We start from the raw sequence: 13,933 nt of genomic DNA on the forward strand, positions 1-13,933 counted from the left end.
TATATATACACACAAAATATAGATACATTTTTTACTTACTCAGACCTCTGGATCTCAGTTAGTTCCACAGAACTGGACTGCTCGGCGCTTCCGTCACCCTGCATCACGATCTGATTGGCATCTATAACAAAATATACATATTTATTAAAATATATTGTATATGTTTATCAGAGATTTTAATTTACCTAGCTTTAAAATCACTGAGAGAAAAATATTTAAACAAATAAATATCATCCGTTTACGACGTTAACCAGCAATTTATACAAATTAGCAACAACGAATCAAAACTAAGTAACTGATATTTTAGTATTTTTTATGAGTCCTCTATAAAGTAAGTTTCCTTACTTTAAGGGGAATCATTAAAAAAAATATTAACTAAAAATACAATTTAAAAACTCTTTTTGATAGAAATAAAAAAATGAAAGAAATAAACTGTCAATAAATTACAAATAATTAACATATTATGTAAATACGAAGTAGAATAAAAAAAATTAAAGATTATCTGTTAGACGTATGTGTTGATTTTAAGAAGACGGTCAAGTCTAAGGAAATGATATTTTAATATATTTTGTAAGTCTACTTAAAGTAAGAAAACTATTCTACAACGAATCTCATTTACTCACTTTTGTATTTATTTCGAAGATTTTATTTTTCATTTCTTGGTAATTAATCATAAGTTTAGTTTTTCAGTATTAAAAATGTTAGATACTTACTATATATTAACTAAAAATACAATCTATAAACACTCCTTTTGATAGATATTAAAAAAATTATAAAATATAAAAAAAAAAACTGTCAATAAGTTATGGATAATTAACATATGTTGTAAATACAAAGAAGAATAAACAAAATTGTCAATAATTGTAAACAAGATTATTTGTCATCAGTATGAGTTGATTGTAAGAAGATGGTCAAGCCAAAGTAAATATTTTAATATTTTTTATGAGTCTCCTTAAAGTGAGGAAAGTATTCTACTACCATTCTCATTTACTCACTTTTTATTTTGTAAATATTTTTTCTCATTACTTGGGGTAGTTAACGATTTGTTTAATTTTTCACTATTTTTCAAAATGTTGGATATTTAAAATATATTAAGTAACAATACAATCTATAAAAACTCTTTTTGATAGAAATTAAAAAAGTTATAAAATATTTAAAAAATGAACAATAAATTGACAATAAAAACAGGTAATTAACATATTTTGTAAATACTAAGAAGAATTAAAAAAATATGAAGATTATTAGTTAGCCATATGTGTTAATTGTAAGAAGATTGGTGGTCAAATAAAGATCAAAAATATAATAAAAAAATATTTATTAGTAACCAAGATTTTTCCCCATTTTGTAGGGGATGGTTGTTTCTACTTTTTTGATTCAGTCATGCAAAGTGGGGTGAAACATTATTAACAATAAAAAGTTTTTCTTCCATTTTTGTAACTTTTTTTTATCGCTACCCGAACCATCTTCCTACGACAGAGAAAAATTATAAAAACACTTCAAAAATGTCTTGAATGTATTGACCATAATTGAGAATTTATATATACATTTATCTTCATTAATTATCAAGAACATTCTGGAACATTTTGCCAGTTAGCTGTCAATTACTAAGTAAGGGAAAAATATATCATACAATATAAAATAAAAAAATGGAGGACTGTCTGTTATTAAGGGAATTACCCTCGACTGAAATTATTGCTTCACCATCAGCAGTTCTTGGCCTAGGCAGTTTGTCTTGATGAACCACCAATTGAGATTTACCAGTATCAGGGTCTCTTTAATTGCTCAATAACCCGGTCTCAAACCTGAGCTGTTTTTTTCAACCACATTTTTTACTCCAACATTTCATGATAAGATTAAATAGGTACCGATGTTTTAGCACTATACTATGTAATAATCACTTAAAATTTTTTAAATATAATAAAACCTGGTCTTGTCTAATGGTTTTGTTTATTATTAACAAAAGTTCGTCATAAAAATTCCCATTTCTTTAATAAACTACTTCTTAAAAGTCTACCTTTATCAGAACTTAATTTTTTACTGAGTTAGTACTTTAATTTATTGAGTTTATTTCATTTTTTAGAGTTTATTTTCATCTGAAAATCTCTCTTAATATAATTTAGTCCACGACCCTATAATATCAGCTTGAAATAATGTTGAAACAACAGTAATAAGTTGTAATTTTTATAAATTTCTGTAATTTTGAAACACTTAATCTTAATTCGATTATAATTTGATTACAACTTGAATATAATTGTTATAACTAATAATTGTATCAATTCTAAATTATTATATTTTTTAATTTGTAAATAATATAGCTCAGGCTGTTGTGATCACAAACTGCAACAAGAAACTGATGGCTAGTAGTTTTTTATATTGTATATTGGTACCATTAGTAATGTCTTGTTGCAGCGTACTTAGCGCTGTAAGTTTCTAGCCAGTCTTGATACGACTCGCTCACATCAATAATTTTCTTTTAAACTTCGTCCTACCAGCTTCAGGGGCACCTATTCAAAGAACACATAACCATCTTGAGCAAAGGCAAATGGACTAGTCTCTCCTCATTCCCAGCCGGACGGAGGTAGGAATTGTTAATTATAATGTCATTAATTAATGTGCATTTTAAATACAAATACACTTCTATGTATAACAACAGTATGACAAATATCTTTGTGTGAGTTAGCCACAGCTGTGCCTCTACCTGTCCCGGGAAGGATACCTGTCAACATGGGGAAACCCTTCCCAGCGCGTTAATGGATACAAGAGGCTGAAGGGTAAGAAACGATTAATCCAGGTTGTTGCGGCCAACATATGCTTAATAATTTATCTGTTATGGTTGTAAGGATTGCTTATTACCATGTTTTGTTTTGGTTACAGAAGTATTAATAATACCAGTTTTACGTCCTGATACTCATCTTCCACGGCGGGCAGACTACTTCGGTTCATCCTCCAAGAGGACAAGGCGGCCGGACGTACGTCGATCTACCTCCACCAGAACATCCACTCAGGACAACAACCACAACCAGGGCCCCATCACCGGTGATATAAGACCTTTTTTCTTCTCTCTTTCGTTCATTTCATGTAATTTTGTGATAATTTTAAGTTTTTTTTTTGTTTTTTTTTCTAGTTTCTGTATTTTTATATATTTTGTGTTCCTTTTATTATGTTCACTTATTTAAAAATACAAAAATAACGAAATTCTACTATCTTCTTCGACTTTTCTTTTCACGGTTGGGCTAGTAAAGGTTTCTTTTGAACCCCTACCCGCCATAACACAGGTAAAATGCCGAACAGATCACACGAGCATTGGGTTTCCACCCCCTCTCAGGGCATAGGAGAGACAGTTACCTAGTAGACGTAGTAACTAATAGCCAATGATGAATAAAAATTCTAAAAGGTGAAGCCCCTAATTAGGGAAAAGAGGGGCTCCACAAGAACACAGAAGACAAAAGAACGGGATAGGTGGACCGAGCAGGATGAACTTGGAAGTCCAAAGAAGGGATAATCAGACCTGGAACTTCTTGGTTAAGACGTCACGATATGCACCACCCAACTCAGAAGCTATTCATAGACATATTAGTCAATAAGTTATAGTGTAATTAATATTTTATTGCAGACCATATTTCTCTGGATCATTTAATCATTTTATAAATCATATAAATAAATAATTTGTTCCTTTGTGAAGTTTATATACTCTTATATTACCCAATACCATCCTTTTAATATTTTATATAATTTCTAGTAACAATATTTGATAAGTATTAAGATATATAATTGCTAAACTGGTAAACACAAAAGCCTTTGGAAAGGAATTCAATAATAGTAATAGTTCTGAAGGGCACAAGTTTAATTATTAAATATACATATATATATATTTGGATAATTTCCTTCAGCCATCATTCTGCCATGCCAACCAGCAACAGGTATACATAGCAACACATGCATACGTTTTTTTGAGCTTATATCACATATTATAAATTATTTGATAATTTAATGGATAATAAGAATTTTTTATTGTAAATAGTTATGAATCAATGGAGAAACCATTCCTTTATATCATTTTACTCATAATTAAGGTATTATTCATTTTATACATTCCAGGTCTATTTGTACACAAATATAATTCAGATCTTTTGGTTTCTAAACTAAAGATATTCAGTCAAAATTTCTTTTGTGTTTTTGTAAAGAGAAGTGATTTAGCTATTTATTTATTTTATGATTAATTAATTGTTTCTTTTTTTCATTTATTTATTTTCGTCAAGTCTCTTATAAGTTTTTTTTTAACATTTCCAAACAACATGTATCTCTCCCAACAAATACCTAGGGAAAGGGAAAGGCTTTATTGAACCTCTAAGTACAGGTAATACTAAATTAAGTTCTCTAATAATATATTGGACCAATTAGATTTCAGTTTATAAATTAAATGAGGTAGGGGGAGTATTTATTAATTTTTTTTATATACCAAATAATTAACTTATGTTAAAAAATATTCTAATGTCAAAATATGATCCTTTACTAATATAATCAATACTCTCAATAAATGAAGACAGTATTTTATTAACTTTGAGAGATGGAATACTTCACCCCCTCCCATCTTGTTTGTTGTTTACTTCACCACCCTTGCCCAATATAACAGCAGACCCTAATACCAAAATAAACGCAAATTCCCCCATTTGGTCTGGCCCCTACAGCAATACAAAGACAGTGAGAGAGTTGGACTATATTTAGAAAGGATACGGGAAGGGCTTTCAAGTCCACTTCATCGTGGTTCGGGGTAAAATTGGAATCAGACAGCTCCTGCGAAGTTGAATAATGGCGATTCATCACATTAATTATATTTAAAGCAACTATTAATTTAGTATGCTAAAATTTTAAATAATATATAAGTTTTACTATCAATTCCAAATAACTGTTGGCATAATTAATTAAACCCAAGTCTTATCATCAGAATTATTCTTTATAAAATGTCAGAAGCAATCATTAAAAAATATCAAGGAAATAATTAACCGCTTTAATTTCAATGGTAATAAAATATCGATATTTATTAATTTAATGTAGTAACTAAATTTAGGTCAAATATTAATTTAAAAATAAAATTATTTTTTACAAATCAAACTTTTTAAGTAGGTTTTTTAATGATATATTAATTCATATATTTTAGAAGTGCTAATGCCTCAAACATGAAAAAAATTGACCTAAATTAAAAAAAAAAATCAAGAACTTCATTAAATTATACGCAAATAATACATTTATAACTAACTATATTATGACTAAGGTGACAAAAAGTCCGTTTAAAATATTTTTCATAAGGCTAAAACGTCATAAAAAAATGATTAGGTAATAATATAAAGATTTTAAAAATCATTTTTAATTAATATATACGAAAAATATGCCCGCTTAAACATTTTTTCTTTTCTATTTTATTTATAAAAAGAAATAAATATGTATAGATTTTTTCAGTATATATGTTCATCCTCACCCGACTTCAACAATTTCATAAAATTTTGATTTTTCAATTTTCCCATGTTCATAAAAGTGACATCTTCTGAGGGTATTATTAATTTTCCAACTATGTCAAGTTCAGCTCAGCTAACAGGAATTTCCATTAATTGAATATATATATATAGGATTTAACATATATCTCATAGTATACGTATAATCAATATACATATATAGATTCTAATTGAAAATAATTATGACAAATTCACAACCAGCATTTTTTGATCCAACGCGTCCTGAAGGCATGAATCACCATAAACCTCTAACAATTGTTTACCGATATCGATATCGATCATTTCAGTTTTCATTTGAATCGTTTCAGATTTCAAATTTTCATACGATCTGCCATGATTATGACACATCAATAAATAAATGTATCGATTGTGATGACATATTCTTACGGAAAATGTAATTTTCTAACGATTTTGTTCCTCAAGTTTGTTCCATTTTCCATACCGTTTGCATAAAAATCGTCAAAAAACATAAACGAATGTTTATAGTTTTTGCGGAACGTTTCAGATCAAAAATGTGCCTAATATGAATTCATCTTAAAATTGTATTTGTAAAAATAATACTCCATTCCATTGGTAATCCATTAATTAAGGCAGAGAAAAAGATAGGCATGGCCCAACGGAAATAAAATTAAAATTCTGAAAATTGTAGAGCTTAGAGGGGAGTTCAAGGTTGCACCCTCCAAATCAAAAACCAGGTAGCCTGAAATCAATGTTGCGTAATCCGTGAAGGGCCAGTGGTCCAGTACTTAGTAAGGAAATGTTCTTTCTAGCACAACGGTTGTACCAGGAGATAATTTGTTCTTGATCACACTCAACACTTCTCTCTTTCAAGAGTGAACACTTTATAGAGGCTGGGTGTGCCCTAGGGGTGCTACCGAGCACCTATGGTTGACTTGATTATCTGTCACAGTCCAGAAGATAGTAGATAGTATCATCACGGCTGACTGATATAAAACAAGGAAATAAATTAAAGCTTAGGACGTTTCTGCTCACACAGTGTATACCTGCAATAACCCTTAAAGTACCCATGGGGAGAAAAAGGAATCAACTAACATCATTTGACTTATTTCTTCTTTTGTATTTTCATGGAGGGTACAAAAAAAAAAAAAAGATGAAGCTTAGGACGCTTAAAAAAAAAAAAAAAAATGGATTTTTGAGAAATTCAACGAAAAACAATCTTTGAAAGGATAAGTAGCAAACATCAAAGTAAGGAATCTATTCATTTTATAGAGTTCGATATAATATCAGGGAGGTTTATGGTTCAGTGATAAAGGATTTGGATCAAAATTTTGGAAATTTGCAATAGCGACAGTGAGCTCTTATCAAACATTTTCTTCCAAAACCTATCCCTATAGAGGTTTAAAAAGGTTTCTAGATCCGAATTAGAAATATAATTAAAAACAAATCAAGGACTGTTGATGTCGCTAATCAGAGGTCCAATTTTAAAACTACCACTGCTAAGTCAATTTCTTACCATCCAAAAATAGGGAACAAAAGTAATCTAATACGTGATGAAAACAAAGATTCATTTATAAAAAAATTAATACAGAAAATTCAAACAAATGACTTGTGTTGAAGCTTCATTATTTTTTTGAGGTTACTGGTATGACGAAGCCCTTCCAAAACCTATGCCTGTTAATGGATTTTGTATATTTATCTCTAGAATTATTGTACTAATTGTATTTTGCATACTTATCAAAGTTTCAATACATACAATATTGTGTAGGAGACAAAGCTAGGGCAACTTTGAATACGCTTGGTGAAGTACAAAGGATCTGAGAGCTATTGGACATTTCAATTAAGATAGGGATTCCAATACCCTTCGCCTCAACAAAGCTTCGCAACAACGGGTCTCGGTGGTCTCTGCTTCAGAGGTGGTCTCTTTTAGGTAGATTTGGAAAAAAAAAAGTTATTAAACAAGATTCGAAACATTTTGCCAAACATTAAAAAACTTATATTCAATACATGAAAGAGGACGAACTCCATAAGAGGTAAAAAATAAAGAAGATGAAGAAGGGTGGCGGTGAATAAAGGTATCAAAATATTAGAAGAAAACTATTTATTGTTAACCAAAGAAGAAACCTAATTATTGTTAAACCTTCTACTATTTTGTACTGTACCACCCGGACTATCTTCCTACAATCTACTTCATACGGTCAACTATTTTCTTCGAATATAAAACATAATTGGCAGAATGTAATTGGAAGATACTAGTAAGAAGACTCAATAGGAATGGTGATGCATTTATTAGTAGTTAAAGGATTTTAGCCACAACATGAAACGTGAGGCGTTGGACCTTCACGGTCTGTCGCGCCAATAATAATAATAAAAAGGTATTTTAGTCTTCCTCATTAGAAACTTCCAGTTGTATATTGAATAAATTAAAAGGTTAGGTGGATAAAGGGTTATGTTATAAATAGTAAATTTTAAGAAAACAAGGTTCAATTGTTTTTTGGTTGGAGCTTATGTATTGTTATGTTTTGGAGTGTTCTTAGCTCGTTCTACATTAGGGTATCTAAGTTACTAATTGGATCATGAGGTTAAAGTACCTCACACTAGCTAGATAGCACCTACTCTCTTCATTCAAAGTAAAGATTCCAAAAATGTTATATAGCCCTTTCATCAACTTACCCCTTTAATTATACTAATAATCATCACTTTTCTTTCTTTTAGCTGCTATATTCATGAGGAATGCATTCGTATTCGTTTAAGTGTTGTAGCCACCATGAAAAACGAAACAAATCGTAGTGTAAATAGAATATCTAATATACTAACTCCAAAGACTCCAGGTTCGAATCCAGCTGTGATTCATAATTATTTGTTTGGATAATGTAGCCATGAGTAAGCCCTGTGAGTTCGGAAACTCCCCAGGTTCATAAAGTGACTCAGCTTCTATAAAGTGAGTACCTTTAATTGGGGAAAATCTGGCGGGGAGAGTTACTTTGAAAAAATCACCTCTTTGTATGACCAATATTCAAGAAAATAATACTTCCTTACAATGTACAGAACCTCTCTTCATGGGTTGTATCGGTTTACATTATTAACTATACTATATACAATATACAAATATGGTATATATTTACTATAGTTTGTATTTGAGCTGGTGGGGCTGTTACATAGAGTCCATCGTCAGGATGTGTTCCGTCACTATTCCTGGCAGGGCACTTGTAGCGGCGTTGGATTCTTTTTTTTGGGGGGGGGTGTATTTATTTATAATGTATTTTTACTGAAATTGGCTTTTTTATATTAGGACATATCGGGACGGTGTATAAAAAAACAGATCACTGCTCAGTTCGATGATTTATGGCCCCAACTTCTTTTTTTATTAAATTGAAACAAAGAGAGTGCAAAATTAAACTATTCAATACAAAATGCACTCATTATTATAATCAATAAGAAATGATAAAATTTAATTTATCAAAAATGAATTTTTATATATTTTGTTAATTTGGCTTCTCAAAATGTTTATTTCTCTTTTTGTGAGTATATAGTGGACTTTAAGAATTAGTTTTCTTTATCTTACCATTATTTTGTTATTATTAATAATATGTCTTTCTTTTATTGGATATTAAAGCTAGAGGGTTAAGATAGGTTAGGCATGTGGCCCGAAGCAATCCATCAGGACACCTCTACACAACAATAAACGCCAATACAGTAAGCAAGAGTCCACATAAGAGCCCAAAAGCCAAACGGATAGGCTGAATCAGCAAAGATGCGAAAGAGCTGCAAGCAAAAATCTGGAAAGCAGTAGCCCAAGATAGGCAAGTGTGAATAAGGCTGGTTTGGGCGGCCAAAGATCTATAAGGTCTGTCAACCGAAGAAAAAAGAAGTTAGTGGCTGGTCAGTTTTGTTTAATGTTTAACTCTACTACAAAATTTAATGTATTACTTCGGCGTATAATTATTTCCCTGATCAGAATAATTATTTAAAAGCATAATGGATACGTTCGATAGCATAATCCTCAGTACAATAACAGGAAAGAGGAAGAAACAGGACTTGAAAATGTGAAGTTCGGGATGCACGTAACTGTAAAGTAGTAGCCAATAAGTATTTGCAGGAAACCAATAAAATGATAAATTAGCAGCTTTTACGAAACGCAGTAAATGATTTAAAAAGTTTATATAGAAAAAAAATTAATTTTCTTCTTCATCACTTTTTTGAATCTTCAAAAAACTCCATTGCAATTCATCGAACCAGATATCAATCCTTCCATTATAAGCTCTCTAACCATCAAAACCTTCTAGTTTCTAACTTTGCTTCTTCTTCCATTCCTGACTATTCTCCTAGGTGCCTGAAAAGAAAATAGCCTTGAGACCTTCTAGTGTATAAATATGATTAGACTGCAATGGTCAGTTTCTCTACGTGTCTGTATCACTCCATCTTGGTCTTACATCAAATTTACTTAATATGATTTTATGTAAATGGAGTTATTAATGTTAGTAAATAAATTTAAAAAAAATAATTATGGGCGCTTAAAATAAACAATGATTTTATGATGTAGAATGATAAATTTGAATCTTATACGAAATGTAGTAAATGATTTAAAAAGTTTTAACAGAAAAAAATGAATTAACTTCTTCAATACTTTTCGAATATTTAAAAAATACCATTAAAATTCATGGAGTTCTTCTTGGGTTATCATATTATGTCTCTTGATTTTAGTTCATTATTTTCAAAAATCAATATTATATAAATTTGATTTCCTTTCAAATTTGAAGTTCTACTTTTTCAATCCAAAAATCCAATACTTCTATTTCTCTAAAAACTACAGATGTAATTAAATTGGCAATAAATAAAAATCATCTAAATTGGATTATTTTTGGTATAGATTTGGAATGCTGAACTTTTAAAGTATAACTATGTTTTTAAAGCTATAATGTCATGGTAGCAAAAACATTTTAATTTTCTAGCAGTTTTGTGAATAATTCGAAAACTATACATTTAAGACGTTCATTCTGCTAATTAATACTAACAAATATCTTAATGAAGATGCAGCAGCAAGTAATACATTTCGTATCACCTATTGTCTGCACCAATAGATTCACTTCTCTATGGAGTATTGAGAAGATTTGTATAATATCTTCTCTAGTTCTATTAATTTTGGGACAGAGAACAGTGGGAGGGAGTTGTATATCTAATACCGCTACATCGTGTAACTTGGGAGGATGGAAGGTAATAGGTTTAAGTTCGATGGGGGCAGAAGTTGGTCCCATCAAACCAAAGCAGGATCCGACGAGCACTGTATAAATTACGTATTAATCAAGTTTCCGTTTCATAAAGTCCCCTGCTTTTGCGTCACTTCAATTAGCTTCAAAATGGCTTTGTTCCTAACTTCCTCTCATCCGAACGGCTTCTGTTTCCAGATAGGGGATACTTCATCCTCCAACTGCTAAATCTCAGTAAGTATAACCAAGCATTGCAAACTCTAGTTCCCTTCTAGGAACTTACTAATTAAGGAGAGAGAAATACCATATTTATAATATATACAAAGAGTTGCTATATAAGACATAATTCCTTTGAATAAATATAAGTATATAAGAGTATATATTATTAACATTTCATAAAACTGAATTGTGTAATTCAAATTCAAATTCAGTTTAATTCCAAGAGACTCTTCCAGTAAAAGATCATTAAGTTTATTAACTTTTCATATTTCTAAGATTTTTAAATATAACCACGCATTCATATAAATAATAATTTGTATGAGAACTTATTAATTGAATTCAGAATGATGGTCTGATCTCACATTGCCGTCTAATATAGAATTTGTTTAGCGGGTCACTGAAGAGGATCTAGGAGGGTGAACTCCGGAGAGCGAATTTGTTGATCGGGTAAATTAAAAAATTATGAAATGATGAAATTGGAGGAGCAGAAATGAGAAAGAAAAAAAGGAATTAATTTAAACATTTTTATGTGTTGTACAGGCCGAAATTGATTGTATAAGGAAACTGTAGAGGTAAAAAATTGTTTATTATATCTTATTATTGTATCTCTTATTTTCTGAGTATGCCATGTATGTGTAATTTATATATGTCCGATTACGGATTGATAAGTATGCTGTGTGAGATAGCAACCTGATGTATTTAGGCAGCATAGATAAATAAAGTATTTCTCTTGACTTTCTAAAATTAAAAAAATGCATTTATCGAATATATTTTTCAGCTAATCTTTTAAAATATCATAAATTAAATATAATAAGATGGTCAGGGTTGCGGTCAAAAAAAGAACAAATAGATTATAACTATTTTAATGTCCGACGTTTCGCCCCACTTTGCAGGGCTTCATCAGGGCTAAAAAGATACAAAAAAAAAAATAAAACACAAAAAAAAAAAACAATAAGGTAATTTAAGCTAGGATAAATATTATGTAAAAATAAAGTGATAATAATGTTTTTTTATATAGATTATAAAAAATTATATGTCTTCCTTCCTTTTATTTCTTATCACTTTATTTTTACATAATATTTATCCTTGCTCAAATTACCTTATTGTATCTTATTGTTGTAATATACTCAGTTTTTTTATCTTTGTAGCCTTGATGAAGCCCTGCAAAGTGGTGCGAAACGTCGGACATTAAAATAGTTATAATCTATTTATCCTTTTTTTGACCGCAACCCTGACGCAAACGTCGGACATTAGAATAGTTATAAACTTCTTATATTTAAATTATTACGGTCAACTATACATACATATATCATAAATTAATGTTTGTTTTTCACATAAAATTTAAAATTACTTTTTAAAAATTACAAGCACATTAAAATTGCGCTTTAAGTAGTATAAATAAATAAACTTTTGAAATAAACAACTGAATTAGTCAATAGCATTAGGATTTTAGGCTAAAGAAACAAAATCTTTATTATTGTATCTGGATCTAAGGTTTTTTGCACTATTTCTTTTTTTTTTCAAAGAGGAAAAAAACTCACTGCTCCTTATCTCTTTATTCAAGCTTCCGAACAAGTTTTTAGATACCAGTCCATAATTTAAGCCCATCTACAAAATATTATGTTAGAAAAAGTTATATCTTATTAACCTTTACATTTATTTTTAAATGCATATTATATATTGATAGCAATAATTACATTAATTAAGAAAAAAAATCTTCTTTTACATAGTTACCTTAATTATTGTTTCATTCCTACAACTAATATTGATAGTTACTTTACAGTGATGCTAAGTAAATTTACACTAACTTTACAAACAATGAAATGAAAGGTTCTCTCTTGAACCTTTAATTTTATTTTTGTGCTAGAGGCTAAGTACTAAGCACTAATTTGAAGTAAGCCCTCGATATATAATAAATTAATTCATTTGTTTAACTATCTTTATAGACTTCCATCTACCTCTCCCTCTCCTGCCCTTTGGACTTTAATTTATTTATTCGAAATGTTTAACCTAATTCCACCCAAAATTTTAAATAGATAATAATAAGTAGGGGTGGAATATGGAGCAACCTTTCAAATAAATGAGAGAGCCCAGTCCAGTATGTAGGAGAGGGAGAGGTGAAAAGGCCTTAATGAGGACATAGAGCAATTAAAGCATTAAATAAAAATGTAAAAATAATTGTCTTTTCCTAATTCATGTAATAATTATTATCAATTTATAATATATAATTGTGGATAATACAAATTTAAAAGTAAATATAAAGGTTTATACGATATAACTTTTTTTTTAATATACTTTATAAATTGGACTAGATAATGGAAGGGCGTCCGAATAGTTATTAGGAACTTTAAATAAAGAGATAAGAAGTAGTGAGGTCCCCCCCCCGGAAAAGAAAATGAATAGTGCAAAAAGAATTACATATTTTTGTATCTGTGGAGACTTATAAGAGCATGTAAGTATTAGTGTATAATGCCTGTAGTATAGATATATATTTCCATATTTTAAAATTTAACGATTTTTTGATTAATATATAATTAGTATCACAAGTATTTTACCACATTGGTTAATGTATTGAGTAGAATTTCAATCAGTATGAAATATTAATGAAAAGCCTTGTGTCGAGGGGTCATGTAACTGATTAAAATAAAATCCCTCCCTCTTCCAATGACCTTTAATGCAATGCAAAATAAAATAAAATTATGTTATTCAGGGGGCAAAATATGACAAAAGAGAGAGAGAAATACTTCATTTATCTATGCTGCCTAAATACATCAGGTTGCTATCTCACACAGCATACTTATCAATCCTTAATCAGACATATATAAATTACTTATACATGGTATAATAAGATATAAAGAGATATAATAATAAGATATAATAAACAATTTTTTTCCCCTACAGTTTCCTTTTACAATCAATTTCGGTCTATACCCCAAATACAAATGTTTAAATTAATTCCTTTTTTTCTTTCTCATTTCTGCTCTTCCAATTTCACCATTTCACAATTTTTTAATTCACCCGATCAACAAATTCGCTCTC

The 13,933-nt window shown here is 29.7% G+C and overlaps 1 long non-coding RNA gene across 1 annotated transcript in view; it reads right to left on the minus strand.

Annotated features, from left to right (window-relative positions):
* LOC136796838 (uncharacterized) overlaps nucleotides 1-13,933 on the minus strand; it is a 184,255-nt gene that overhangs the window by 26,548 nt on the left and 143,774 nt on the right. Inside the window, exon 3 of the long non-coding RNA XR_010844601.1 lies at nucleotides 40-121. This is a non-coding gene — a long non-coding RNA (uncharacterized lncRNA). The remainder of the gene's footprint in view (nucleotides 1-39; nucleotides 122-13,933) is intronic.

The sequence above is a fragment of the Halyomorpha halys genome, unplaced genomic scaffold, assembly GCF_000696795.3.
Source record: "Halyomorpha halys isolate HHAL.00 unplaced genomic scaffold, Hhal_1.1 Scaffold1448.1, whole genome shotgun sequence".
In the NCBI taxonomy this organism is placed as follows: Eukaryota; Metazoa; Arthropoda; class Insecta; order Hemiptera; family Pentatomidae; genus Halyomorpha; species Halyomorpha halys.